This window comes from Eubalaena glacialis, chromosome 8 (assembly GCF_028564815.1).
Source record: "Eubalaena glacialis isolate mEubGla1 chromosome 8, mEubGla1.1.hap2.+ XY, whole genome shotgun sequence".
NCBI classification, from domain to species: Eukaryota; Metazoa; Chordata; class Mammalia; order Artiodactyla; family Balaenidae; genus Eubalaena; species Eubalaena glacialis.
The window spans coordinates 62,594,959-62,610,610 of NC_083723.1; the positions used below are offsets into that span (position 1 = coordinate 62,594,959).

The following is a 15,652-nucleotide window of genomic DNA, read 5'->3' on the forward strand; positions in this document are numbered from 1 at the left end:
ATCAATGTATGATTTTTTTATTTTGTATTTTCCTTTTTTGCTTATTGATTTTCTATATACACAAGTTTGTATGAACAGGGCCTGGGTAATTAAAATAATAACAGTAAGAAATCTCTGAAACAGTGGCATCCACCCCTTAAATAAAGGAAAAGTATACATTGGATAAAGGAAAAGGATGGCATTATTTTCTGTTCTGGAAGGCACTTATTAATGTATCCAACTTAAATATAAAAAAACTGTATTTTTATTTGTACAAGTACTTATGAGTGTGGGTCAACCAGTAAAATTGATACATATAGACTATGCCTGGCCTAGTGGCAAGCAAAATTTTAACAGGTAAGCTTTAAAGAAGATTTATCTTCTAATTGGTTCCTACAAATTTTATCAAAAACTGAATTACTTTTAAATCCTAAAATTTCAAGAATTAGAGAACAAAATATTTAAAAAACTGAATATATTTTTCTTCCTAAAGTGGTGATATTGTTTGTCTTTGTTACTCTTATAAAGGTACGAGGCAGATACTGTTAAAAACAAACTGATATTAAAGTGGATTATGTACATATTTATCCTGTGTATTTTTTCAGGATGTTCACTGAAACACAGAGGATGAAAAAAGACTTAAATACCACACAAAGAGTGCTTGAGAAGTCTTTCAGTATAGTGTGCTATATAAATGCCTGCTTATTTGTGACACATTCACTTACATTTTTAATTAGCTGAAGCTTAGATTCTGAAACAGTCACTTTGGTGGCTGATTTGTGTGGATCACAACGCCACATTATGGGTTATTTCATTACAGTGAGTACCATATTATGTGAGTGCTGATGTTTTTTAAACCATGGATTTTTTATTATATGAGAAAATGAGCAATTTTATTTATTAATATCAGTATTGTTTGTGTGGTGACATACAATATTGTATAGTCAAATTATGGATTACTCTATTTTGTAATTATCTCATTACATAGTTACAATACATGATTATTGTAGAACATTTGGAAAATAGAGAATTCTTAAACAACATATAAAGGGTCACTTTTTGCCTTGTGTATGTGTCCTTAGTAAGGTATCATGTAGTATATACTTTTAAGAAAATTTTCATTTAACGTATATTAAACATTTCCCATGCCACTAATAACCTTCTGTAATATTATTATTTTTAAAGCATTCATACTATTCATTCGTAAAGATGATCCACAGTTTATTTAACCAGTCCCTATATTTGAACATCTCTATATGTTGAACACACCATCTCTTCGGTTGTGTTCTTTATGTTAGAAGGGGATCAGCAGAATAGAGACTGTAATGAAGAATATTGATGATAGACATTTGCTGTTATAAGTAAGTCAGCAGGTACATTTAAAAAACTGAATCTTTCTCATCCCATGACAAAATCCTAATTAAACATTGCTGTAAAGAACAAAGGGAACATCCATTTCAAGTGATATTGATACTTACTGTTGATGTACTCACCAGAAATTTTGCACCTGTTAATCCTCTTAGCGATAGCTACAAATTATTGTACACTTTTATAATTCATTTAGTAAACAAATATATGTTGTGTATAAAGAGTTTTAAAGTATCTCAAGAGTAGAAGTTCACCTGAACATAATATAAAAATCAGAACTCTCCCAATTTCACTACTTGGGTATATGAACAAAGTTTTAAACAATTAATGGCCACACAAGGAGTATAAGATGGCATTTTGTCCCAACATCCCTGGATATCTTGGAGGTTTTTTTGTGTTTTACCCAGTCTTTGTTTTTTATTTATTGAATATATTTTCCCATCCATTCCAGTGTTTTCCTTAACTAACTTTGAAGGTACACACTTTATTTTTGTTCTTTTAGAGGTTACTATTGAAACGTGTTACTAACCTAGGTTTATATTCAGTCAGCATCTTTCCTGTTTCCCAAAGAATCCAAGTACTACAGAGTGTGGTAACACTGGTCACTCTGCTTCTGACACAAATTCTCTTGCTCAGTATTATCATTGTCCCATAAAACAAAAATTGATTTAGATTTACTTAGGTATTTACCACTTTTCTCAGCTTAATATTTTTCTCGTGTCTCCAACATTTCTTTTCCTCATTCCTGAAATGTCCGTGTCAAATATATGTGTATTCTGGATCTTCCACATACTATTCTTGATGCCTTTATTCGGCAAGTATTGCAGGGTTTTCATTTGCATTTTTCGATAGCTTTATCATCATCTATGAGGGAAGAACTGTGCAGACACCGTGTTTCTCAGAAAGTGTGGTTAATTAATTGACACTGTCTTCCAATTTCAAGCCTACTTTTGTGCAGGTCAAATCTTCTCAGCTACACAGTGGGGATCAGCTTAATTTACACAGCTCTCAGTCACATTCTAGCTTTAAATAGGATTCTCCTTGGTCTATACCTTCTCAACTAAAATCATATTTCTTATCCTTTGCTCCTCCAGCGTCAATCTGTATTTTTTGGGAGTAAGTTAGGTAATGGAATATGTGCAAAATGAAAATTTCTAGAGTTTAATTCTACCAAAATTCATTTTATATGGCCCAACCTCTTTCAGGCAGTAAATGGCATTCTTCAGTGTTTTGTTTTTCAAATCATAAAACCTGATTCAGAGTGTAACAGTATGAAGCATCTTTGTATATTTTACAATATGAAATTTTTTTAATGTTTCATTGAATATCTTCATGATGTTATGATGGTGTGTAGCAGTGGGGGTCACTTACCTTACCATGTTCTTTGCAAGTCTCCAAACTAGATTTTGTGAATAACCTCTGAGGCATCATAGTAATACAGCTTCCAAGGTAAACTGCATTTTTATTTTTTTTATTTTTTATTTGTTTATTTTTTTTTATTTTTGGCTGTGTTGTGTCTGTTGCTGTGCACCGACTTTCTCTAGTTGCGGGGAGCAGGGGTTACTCTTGGTTGCAGTGCGCGGACTTCTCATTGTGGTGGCTTCTCTTGTTGTGGAGCACGGGCTGTAGGCATATGGGCTTCAATTGTTGTGGCGTGCGGGCTCAGTAGTTGTGGCTCGCGGTCTCTAGAGCGCAGGCTCAGTAGTTGTGGCACATGGGCTTAGTTGCTCCACGGCATGTGGGATCTTCCCGGACCAGGGCTTGAACCCGTGTCCCCTGCATTGGCAGGCGGATTCTTAACCACTGAGCCACTGGGGAAGCCCCTGCATTTTGATTTTTATCTCTTTGCTTTGTCTCTTCCTCTCTTCTAACCTTGTAGACTTTTGCATGTGAAATTCTTCATGGTTCTGCTGGGTTTTTTTCCCTCAACATCTTATCTCTCATTTATCTCAACTTTCATATTTCTAACATCTACTTCTTTCTGCACAATTCTCAGTTCTACAGTCTAGTCATGATATCTATTCTGAAATATCTTGTTGAAGTTCACATCCACTTATTTATTTTCCTGTTTCTCAACTAAATATATCTGAACTCTAATTCTATTATTTTTGGCTTACTTCATTAATTTTTCTTTCATTAAATTTTTTTTAGAAATTTGCCATTTCTAACCTTTTTGGTGATCTCATTTTCTTGCTTTTACAGGGTCGATATATCAGACTCACTTTGGTACGGAACTTTTGCTTGGGCTCCAAAGACCTGCTAATTCTGTAGGTTCAATGCTGCTTTTTTCCCTGTACTCACTTTTTTTCCCAGACACTATCACTGCTGTTCAATTCATCATTATGTTTCACTTATTAAGGAATAAAAGCATTCAAGCTAGCTTCTGTATAACTGACTGCCGTCTTAAAGTCACCTCCAAGCACACCAAAAATACATTCTCTTCCTCGTATACACTTTATTTTCCAATCTCAAAGTAAAGCCCCTAATAAATACAGTTTCTTACATACTTTGCTGTTAAAACCATGACTAGATAGATGCTAATCACAGTAGAGCAAATGTAGTCATGAACTGTCCTTGACAGTCCAGATAGAAACTTTCTACCTTTTTTGAATTCCATGAGCACCTTAGAGATATTGGCATATGTCTGATATATTTTTGTACATGTCTGGCTTTACCTGTAAGATTCTAGAGCAGTGTGTCTCCTGTAGTAGCAGTTAGCCAAATGGGGCTGTTGAGCGGTTGAACTATGATTAGTCTGAAGTGATGTGCTGTAAGTGTAAAATGCATACCAGATTTTCATGACTTACTATGAACTAAAAACATGTAGAGCTTCCCTGGTGGCACAGTGGTTGAGAATCTGCCTGCCAATGCAGGGGACACGGGTTCAAGCCCTGGTCTGGGAAGATCCCACATGCCGCGGAGCGACTAGGCCCGTGAGCCACAACTACTGAGCCTGCGCGTCTGGAGCCTGTGCTCCGCAACAAGAGAGGCCGCAATAGTGAGAGGCCCGCGCACCGCGATGAAGAGTGGCCCCCGCTTACCACAACTAGAGAAAGCCCTCGCACAGAAACGAAGACCCAATACAGCCAAAAATAAATAAATAAATAAATTTATAAAAAAAAAAAAGTAAAATATCTTAATATTCTCTTATACTGAACCATAAAAGCTACAAGCATGCTGCAGCTTTTAGCACACATACAAAAATGTCTGCAGAAATCTTTACTATGTTAATATTAAATCAATTCTGAAGTCACAGAGTTTCCAGAAAAATACCCTAATTGAAAGGAGACCTAGATCATCTGGACCGTAAAGACTTTTTAATTTTTTTCCTTTTCAAGTCTATGTACACAACAAACCAACCGAATCATCTTCCCAAGTTTGAGCTCATTTCTGGTTTTTCACACTCCTTAATGGCCTTGAGGTGGAACAGTAATAAAGAGCAGTTAACTAGTTAAGTCGTGCCTTTGAGGCCTGAACTGTGTAGCTTCTTATGTAACAGCGATTAACTCAGACCCTGAGAGTTCTTAGGTAAATAAGCGTTATTTGATAATGATCCATTCTGGTTGCTTTGTGTCGCATGAAGTCATGATTTTGGCTTATGATACAAGGACTGCTGACAATCTGACATAGGCACACTGTCAAATTGGACTTGTGTCTTTCTGGTATAAAATGACCTTGCAGCACCTGATGGACTTTCCCCCCCTCTAAAGCCGGGAGCACAGCAGTGTCCACTTGAATGGCAAATTGTGATAAAGTAGCAGGAGCGAAATTGCATAGCATAATCACTGCAATTTTTTATTGAATTGAGCCCTTTGCTCTTTCTCTTGACAGAACAGTTTATTGAATATGCGTGTGGAAAACAAAGAAAGGCAGTAAAGAAAAATACCTTTTTTTTTTTTTGGTCTGAGAATAGAATAGAAAGAAAATGTGTCTACTTCCAGAGTGTATTTAAGTGGAAGAACATTTTCAGGTCCAAACAGACTCTTTAGAAATATCATAAAGCTGTGCCGCTCAAGGGCAATTCAGTGACTGATGAGGCTTCTGTCTGGCAGCCCTGTCAGCTTGAACAATGGAAGTTTCTTGTGTCCTTTATTCCTGGAAAATAGAGAAATTCTGCCAACTAATAAAAATTTTTCATTAAAAGGTAGAAAGATGATTTTAACAGGTGGCTAATGTTTTATTTTGTACATTCAATAATAGAAGGTCTGTCAGCTGGGGCTTAAAGTTTTATAATGAACATGATTTAATCGAAAATCAATTCTTCAGAATTTAAGGTAGAAACTAACAATGGGAATTTCTGGTTTGACTCATAGCTTGAGCATTGGTGCCATTTGGCATATTTGGAGAGAGGCTTCCTGGCTTTTCTTAGCACTCTTGAACTTAATAACCTTTGAAAATAAAATATTGAAATTGTTTAATTTCACAGATTCTTCAGTTTAAAACAGAAACAATGGTGTTATCACAAAATGTTTTGGTGAAATTTATTAATAGCCTAAAAGCCTCAATATTCAGATATTGGATTTTATTATTTCGTTACTACCCATTCCAATAGATGATTTATTATGATATAATATTTTCACTGATGCTATAATCTCAGCTCATTGTATTTATGAAACCTAGACTTTTGTCATATCTTTTAAATATTCTTGAAAAAAAATACAATATTGAAGTGAATATCAAGGGTCTTGGGACTTTTATCCTTTTGTTAAATTTTTTTCCTCTTATTATGATTTTTGTTAAGAAAATTAAAAACATGTTTTGGAATTAAATATATTCTCCTTTAATAATAAATACTTTGATCATGATATTGTTTTTTCTAAAAGTTACTTAGCATGAATATCATTTTATAAAGTGTTTTGTTTTGGAATTCTTCCAAGGCAAGGAGTAGAAACCATATTATACTTCAGGCTTGGAAAAGCCTTAGTAAATATACTTTAGAGAAAAAAATCCTTATTTGGCAGAATAGCTGGAAAAGGTGGCAGATATTTATATTTATCTGTTCTCTGGGAATTCCCTACTATCCATTTGAACTTCCATTATTACTGATAAATCTTAAATGCAAACTTGTAAGGTCTTAACTCAAAGAGAGTTGGACTTACAGCAATAAGAGTGGCTAAGAAACTAAAGTTTAGCCACTCTTGAATACCCATTAGCTGTTTTTCACATTTCTCTTTTATTGCTTTTCCAATATCTGTATTTGCTAACTGAATGAAAGAGTTTATTATTGAGCATTGATGTAAAATTAAGAATTTAAATGGGAAGGGCATAAAATAGCAGAAGATAAGAATTTCATTTCTCCCCGTCCCCCACCAAAGCCTTTGGCTTTATATATTTATATGGTTTTTACAATTTTATTTTTCAGTCTTCAGGACTAATCTTATTTGGGGCTAGGAATGCTAGGATGAATTACACCCTTGTAGATGATCTTTTTTAGTACTCTGTGTCTTTAGTTCAGTTAAGTAACATATATGTATTGGATTGGCCAAAAGGTTCGTTCGGTTTTTTCCGTAAGATGGTTCTAGTAGCACTTAGTTGTCTTTAACTTCATTTGAAACAGTTTTGTTAGATTGTTTGTGACAGCTGTCATATCAGCGTGCATTTAAAAAAAGACCTATCAAAATTGGTGAATTTTTGTGTAGCCATTTTAATATTGAAGATGGAAGAAAAAAAGCAACATTTTTGGCATATTATGCTTTATTATTTCAAGAAAGGTAAAAACACAACTGAAACGCAAAAAAAGATTTGTGCAGTGTATGGAGAAGGTGCTGTGACTGATCGAATGTGTCAAAAGTGGTTTGTGAAGTTTTGTGCTGGAGATTTCTCGCTGGACGATGCTCCACGGTTAGGTAGACCAGTCGAAGTTGATAGCGATCAAATCAAGACATTGAGAACAATCAATGTTATACCACATGGGAGATAGCCGACATACTCAAAATATCCAGATCAAGTGTTGAAAATCATTTGCCCCAGCTTGGTTATGTGAATCGCTTTGATGTTTGGGTTCCACATAAGTTAAGCAAAAAAAATCTTGACCGTATTTCCACATGTGACTTTCTACTTAAACATAACAAAAATGTTCCATTTTTATAACAAATTGTGATGGGTGATGAAAAGTGGATACTGTACAATAACGTGGAATGGAAGAGATCGTGAGGCAAGCGAAATGAACCACCACCAACGACACCACAGGCCGGTCTTCATCCAAAGAAGGTGATGTTGTATATATGGTGAGATTGGAAGGGAGTCCTCTATTATGAGCTCCTCCGGGAAATCAAACGATTCATTCCAACAAGTACTGCTCCCAGTTAGACCCACTGAAAGCAACACTCAGTGAAAAGCATCCAGAATTAGTCAATAGAAAATGCATAATCTTCCACCAGGATAACTCAAGACTGCATGTTTCTTTGATGACCAGGCAAAAAGTATTACAGCTTGGCTGGGAAGTTCTGATTCATCCACCGTATTCACCAGACATTGCACCTTTGGATTTCCATTTATTTAGGTCTTTACAAAATTCTCTTAATGGAAAAAATTTCAGTTCCCTGGAAGACTGTAAAAAGCACCTGGAACAGTTCTTTGCTCAAAAAGATAAAAAGTTTTGGGAAGATGGAATTATGAAGTTGCCTGAAAAATGGCAGAAGGTAGTGGAACAGAAGCATAAATACATTGTTCAATAAAGTTCTTGGTGAAAATGAAAAATGTGTCTTTTATTTTTACTTAAAAACCAAAGGCACTTTTTGGCCAACCCAATAGAAAAGAATTGAATGGTGTGGTAAAAGATAATGTTATAATCATTAAACTATTGATGGTACTCACAAAGTATAAAGAAAATTTAAGACACTAATGTATATTTTTTCTGATTTACTGATATATATCTTATATCAGCTTTATTAGAAATTGTATTTTGTCTTCTAGACCCAGATTTTATTAAGTTACACAAATAAAATGGAAAACACTTTCATGTGAAGTGTACAAGCAACCTAAATCTTAAAATGGCTTATTAAACAACAAAAAAGTGAAACTAATTTTATCATTTTAATTAGTATTTCTCTATGTAGCAATCATCTTGTACCTGATTTTATACCATCTGGTGTTTTAAAACTCCCTACTGGTTTACAAGTTCTAATTTGAAGAATAAGCACTACTAGATAATTTTCTTATAATTCCTTATCTCTTGCAAATCAATGTGAAAGAACAGAAAACTGTGACTTATTGCCTCTCCTGTGCCTTTTACATCAAAGGTGCCAGTTCCTGATGGTCCAGATTGTGTAGGATTCTTCTTCTGGTGCATTGTTTCTCAGATTCTGTCCTTAGGCTAGTTTCCTTACATCATTGAAGCATGTTTCCTTTCCTGGTAACTCAGTTCCATTGTCAGCCTGGAAGGTACAGTTGCTGCAAATGCCCCTGCTGCTATTGTTTTGGCACTGATGGGCTTCTGCTGTTTTGGCATAAATGCTGCATTTACACACTGAGAATAGTTTTCTTGGCATTTGGGAGAACTGTTATCATGAACATGATGAATTCATGAACCAGAGTGTGTTTTTGCACTATTTTTAATTGACTTAGTGTCTCTGTTATGGTGCCTCAAATAAGCACTCATGATTTATTTTCAGTTTTATTTAGAGCACAGTATACTTTCAGGTATGCATCCCAACAGGTTTTGTTTTCCTATGATGTTATGTTTTATCTAGTTTATATTTGTCACTTAAAAAAAAAACTAGTTTTGTTTATGTTTAGATTTCTTTTTTAGTGGTCCCCTCCTTCCCCTCTTCCACTCTCACTATTCTGTAACAAGATGCCCCAATCCTCCCACTTGAATGGTGTCACTCTAGGTCAAGTATGGAGGCAGGACTTTTCATCTCCAAAAGCCAGTAACTAAGACCTCCATTATGTCAATGGAGACCACTTAAAGAGCTTGGACTTCCATTCTCACCAGGGTGTAATGAGGTGTCCCTCCACACCTCACTGAGCAACAATGGAGAGGGAAATAGAACTGTGCAATTAGAGGAAAACATAAATAGTCTCCATAGTAAAGGTCCACAGATGGATGTTAGAACTAGTGGGTATAAAATAAACAGGCCTGAAATATCTACATCATCTCCAGTGTCCTCCTCCTACACATTTATTTAGTAATTAAATAAGGAAGATAGTAGCTATAGAGTGCAAAGTCCTGGCAAGCACCACTTTAACCAGGTTGTCAAGGTCAACATCCCAGTAATACATACTGGCCTCATATACTTGCTATTATAATGCACTGAGAAGGACATAGTGTCTCTGTATGATTTCTCCCAGTAATGCAAAATCTGAGCCTAATCATGAGAAAACATCAGACACTCTAAATTGGAGGACATTCTAAAAAAGTAACTGATCAATAATCTTCAAAAGTGTCATGAGAGACAGGGGAGGGCTGAAGAAATCACAGACAGGAGGAGACTAATGAAACCTGCCAACGAAACGTTGTGTGGAATCCTGGATGGGATCCTGAAACATAAACATAATGTTAGAGGAAAAATTAATAAAGTCTCAATTCGTTCAAAATATTAGTTAAAATAGTATATCAAGGTTAATTTCTTAGTTTTGATAAATACCCTATGGTTAAAAGGTTAACATAAGGAGACGCTGAGTGAAAGGATCTTCTTGGGGTGTAAACTGTACTGTTTTCAAAACTTTTAAATATGGGTCTAAAATTGTCACAAAATAAGTTAAAAAATTTGGACATTTTTATCTTAAGCTGGTGAAGCAGAACATATTGTGATCAATAAATTATTTTCTTTAATCATGTCCCAATTCACTGTTTAGTCCCTTTTTTCCCCACTGTTTTTCTAATCTGCTTATCTGACATTTCCTAGAAGTAGCTTTGCTTCACACTGTTACTGTTATCAGTGTAGACTGGACTCCTGAAGTTTGCAGAGAAATATCTGAGTAACGTTATTCCCAAGGACCATATAGTTTTTTAAAAAATGTTTAATAAATATAAAAAGTATGTCATGTAATTTTAAGGCTATTCAAAAGCATTTAGTTTCTAGGAAAATTTCAGTGGTACAAAACAGTACCCACCTGAAAGGTTGTTATTTTGAGTGTCCATTTGAACTTCTTCAGTTTTTGCTTCAAAGAAATATTTACCTCTTATGTTTGGGTGACTCTAAGTGAGGGAATGTTGGATGGATAGTTAGGAGAAAATTTAAATTAAACAACCATTAAGGGCTGGATTACATTATGTTAACATAAAAAGTGAGAAGATAGCATTTTCCATGTTCTATAAAAGTTGTGTTTGTAACATCTGATAGATTTATTTATTTTTTTTTAATTTAGGCAGCTCCAGAAAATTATCAGAGCTTTTCTTGCAGACTCGGCTACAGCTCAGTGAGAAGATTCAGGTGGCACAACTAATGGTAAGTGATGACCCTGCAGCAACGCTTGGTGGTTTACCTAATGCTTTCATATACATCTCATTTAATTCTCATAACAGTTTCTGAGTAGCTTAAAAGTATGAAAAACCAAGACCACTGTTATATTGGAGTGAAGGGGGTAGGGAAGATACTGTTTGCTAGAAAAAGCATCTTCTGACCGCTAAGTAGTATAAAATGAGTAAAGTTAGTTATGTGCAAGGAGCTGAGGTGATTTTACTTTGAACTGTTTCTTTGTAATAAAGACAAAAGAGTTTAATTCAGATGGAACCTAACTTTTTGTGGCTTATACATATTTGTTGATTTACTTCCTTTTTCCTCAGCATTGTGTCTGTCATTTTGCATTTTTGTCTGCACTTTCCACTAGGTTGTGGAGAACAACCAGTGCAATAATATAAGACTCAAAAAAACGTGCGTTGGTTTTGAGTTTATCAAGTTAGCTTAAGAAGTTTATTTCATTATATTGCTGCCCAGCTGAGGTAAAAAGTTACAAGGAATTTTTGAGTCCTTTAAATTTTAGCCATTCTAACGGTTATGTAACGGAATCTCATTTGGGGTTTAATTTGCATTTCTCTGATGACCAATGATATTGAGCTAATTTTCATGTGCTTATTTGTCATTTTTGTCTATTGTGGAAGGTCTGATCAAATAGTTTGTCTGTTTTTGATTTGGGTTTATTTTTTATTATTGAATTCTCAGTTCATTATTTTGTCTACCTGCTCTTTGGCAGGAAGTATATTAAGAATATTTTCTGTTATGTGTGATATGCCTTATTTTCTAGATAGTCTTTCAAAGAGAAGAGTTTTAAATTTTGATATCCAATTTTTCACCTTATGTGTTTTTAGTGTGTACTTCTTATAACCTGTCTTAGAAATCTTTGCCTACTCCAGGGTGGCAAATACGTCTGTTTTCCTTGGGAATTTGTATAATTTTAACTTTTACATTTAGGTCTATAATTCATGCTGAGTTAATTTTTGGATATGGTAAAACTAAGGTTCAATATTTATATTTTTCCTTATGGGATGACCAGTTCTAGCACCACTTGTTGAAAAGGCTGTCATTTCTCCCACTGAATTGCTTTGGTACCTCTTTTGACAGTCAAATGGCCATGCATACGTGGGTTCATTTCTGGACTCTCTATTTGGTGTCACTGAACTTAGCCTTTTGTCAGTCCCAGGCAGTGAAGATTACTGTAGATTTATAGAAATTTTTGCAATCAAGTAGGGTTAAGACCTCTGTCTTTTTTTTTTTTTTTTTTAAGATTTGGTTTATCTCTTCTAGATACTTAGTATTTCCTCATGTATTTTAGAATAAGCCTGACAATTTCTAAAAATAAAAGCCTGCTGCATTTTTGGATAGGATTGTCTTGAACATACAAATCCGTTTCGGGAGAGCTTACAATTTAACAATATCAAGCTTTTATATTAGTAAAACGGTGTGTGTGTGTAATATATTATATATATATATATATATATATATATATATAAAAAGTATGTATATAGTGTGTATATATAAAGTATAACTTCATAATATATATAGGATCCAGTGTGTATAATCTCTATTTAGAACTTCTTATTTAAGTTCTTAAAACATGTATCAATATATGAGAAAATATGTGAGTAAATTTTAAGAGAAATTCAATATAAAGCAAACTGGTAAACTGTGTCCCCGTGTCCTTGGCTTTTCATAATTGAAAAAAGTCACATTAAGGTCCCTTATGTCAGTGAGAAAATGTTTCAAAAAATAGGAAAGAATGTGTAAAATTTGTTCATTATAGGGGTTAGGCCTGAAAAGAACTAGGGAACAAGGAAGATTCTCAGAACCAGACCCTAACCTGCATTTTGGCTTTTCGTCCCAAGAACTTTCCTATTTATATCTTTTGCTGCATACTGGTTTGCTCAAAATCTTCCTGAAAGTTCTTTTTCTTTCTCTCTTCATATCCTCTTATTGCTTTGTGACATGTATGGAATATGTAGCTCTTTTCAGTCTATTTAAATAGGGCCATACTGTGCTTAACCTTCCCTGCCTGCTCCAGTCTCAAGTTGATTTTCATGTATTTATAATCACATTTCTGCATTATTACAGTATCCTGGAATATGATTTGTTTGGCTTGGAGCTATGTGTTCATTCATAATGGCTTGGTTATTCCATTATACATTTTCACTTAAGCAAGTTTGTCATATGCTGTCATGTACATGTGTTTAATTATAAAGACAGGAAAAAATAAGAGTTGAATAGGTCTTTTTATTCTTGTCATATTTTTTCATTTCTCTACGTGACATACTGGTCTTACGTTAACACCAATCAATTGCAAGTGACTGTCTGCTGTGCTGTATGGGGAAAGACTGAGGAGCTGCTTCTCTACTTATTGGTTAAAAAGTGGCATAATCAATTAGCAGTGTCTATCAGGGTCTTGGGTGGGAGCTGCCAATGTGTCAAACCTGCATTGTATTATTTGCCCCAAATGTGGGCCTATTCCTTTGCTAGTCCTCATATCATAAACATGGTTCAGAAACTAATTGTAATGTTATTATCTCATTCTAGCTTTAGCATTTCTAATATTTTTATGGCATACAACAATGCTGTAGTCATTAATTTTGGTTTCATATGAGCATTTTTTTAATCATTGCATTCCCATTTCAAACCAAGCTTATTCTTTGTTTCTGTTTTTTTCCTATCTATCTACGTATCTGTCTTTCTGTATATCTATCTATCTGTCTATTTGTCTACCTATCTATCTCTTTATCTATCTATCTGTAATGGATAGAAAAAAAATCAGTCCTTCCTCACAGATAGTTTGTGAAGCCCTGGGCCAGAGAGCATTGATTAACTTAAATGGCATCCCACATTTGGAAAAGAATTATCATCTAAATATGAAATCTTTGAAATGTGATTCGTAGTTAGCCCCAATTATTTTATGTTAAATTTTTTATGTTATGTGGAAATCATTGTTAGGGACTGTTTTTTCCCTTACCTTCTTGACACCCACATTGTTTCAGGTCTATTGACTATGTACTTTGGCTTTGTTTTGCTGTTTCCATGCATGGATACCTCAAATAGTTTAAGACTTGACTACAGATTTTAAATGCGTTGTTAAATGAAAATAGTCTGTCCTAGAGCAAAGACTTTAATCATCAGTATTCACACACAAGTTTTTACTGAATTACTGGATTTTAGGTATAGAGGTAATACAATGATATCGCTCTTTAATGGGCAAAGTTTATTTTATGGTTAATACTTGCCTAATTAAAAACATTTTACCTATCTGAATAATTTTTCTGACAAGTGAATTATGTGACAAAGAGGTCTATGGATAATTATTAATTGCTTTGGCATATCTCATAATTAGTGATTACTTGTTTCAAGTCCTATACATTATTTTATTTCTATGTTGCTAATAAGACTTAAAAATTAAATGTATTTAAACACCCTTAGGAAATATATTTCTTCATTTTATTATTACCCAAGACAGTTTTGTGTTAAACATTTGATGACTCTAAGTTAAAACATTGCTCTAGTTTCCTATTCAAATAAGTGAGTACAAAGGATATTATGTTTAAGGCCTTTCTTACTATCACTTCCATATAAAATTTAGCAAATTGCTGTGTAGAAATTACCTTTTATTTATGAACCAATTTTATTAGGAGCAATGTACTTTTCAATTGTGAAGTGCTTTTAGATGATAGCTTAATTAAAATTTCAATTTTCTATATTTCTCACCAAAATAGTAAAAACATTTTGTCAAATATTTTGATTAATTTTAAATCTAAGCTGGAAGAAAGCTGGACAACTTGGTCTCCATGTTCCTGTCCCTTCTTTAAATCATATTTAGTGTGATTTAGTTCATCCAAGTATGATTTCTTTTTCTTGTTAGTAAATCTGATCTTTCAGCCACGTTTTCTCATTTAGTTTACTGAACTAAGACATGTTTATCAGTATCTTTTTATGTCTGTTATCATACTTTTATTGAATTTTTAGCTAACATGGATTTCATGTTTTACTTGACTGTTAATGTATTGGTCTACTTTAAAAATCCATTACCTTTGATATTTTTAATTACATAAATGCTTTTAAATCTCTGAATCACCTTAAGGTTAACTATATATTATGAAGTTTAAAGTCCAATGCTACAATTCTTTCTAGAATTAAACGTTAATTCTACAGTATTCTTAGAGATATTTATGATGATGTATTCTCAACTGTATTCTGATTTTTATTTATGTATTCATCAAAGTTTTGTTGAATAGCTTTTGTATTCCAGTCATGGTATTGTGCATTGGTGATATAAAGACATAAATGGATGGTCTCTCTCTCTTCTCTTTATATACCTTGTATTTTAGGTGAAAAACAGGCACTAGGTAATGTTTCCCCAATGTAGAACAAGCAATGAAGCAAGATGTGAGACATACGAGGCATACCTGCTTTGCTTTGTGACACACCTTTCAAAAGCCAATGATGGTTAATGTGGTTTGATAAGTGTTAGCAGAAAGAATGTTCATATTTCCATTTCTTCCTGGTTCAGTCTTGGGAGATGGTACATTTTTGGAATTTGTCCATCACTTCTAGGTTGTCCATTTTACTGGTGTATAATTTTCATAGTACTCTCTTATGATCCTTTGTATATCTGTGGTATTGGTTGTAACTTCTCCTTTTTCATATTTGACTTTATTGATTTTGGCCCTCTCTTTTTTTCTTGACAAATCTGGCTGAAGGTTTATCAATTTTGTTTATCTTTTGAAAGAACCAGTTCTTAATTTCATTGGTCTTTTCTATTTTTTTTTTTAGTCTCTTTTATTTATTTCCACTTTGATCTTTATGATTTCTTTACTTCTACTCACTTTGGGTTTTGATTGTTCTTTTTTCCCTAGTTCCTTTAGTTGTAACGTTAGGTTGTTTAC

At 33.9% G+C, this 15,652-nt stretch overlaps 1 protein-coding gene across 1 annotated transcript in view; it reads left to right on the forward strand.

The window, feature by feature from the left end:
• Positions 1-15,652, forward strand: part of THSD7A (thrombospondin type 1 domain containing 7A) — a 743,356-nt gene that overhangs the window by 183,896 nt on the left and 543,808 nt on the right. Inside the window, exon 3 of the mRNA XM_061198529.1 lies at positions 10,660-10,739. The gene's annotated coding sequence lies outside the window, so the exon portion shown is untranslated. The remainder of the gene's footprint in view (positions 1-10,659; positions 10,740-15,652) is intronic.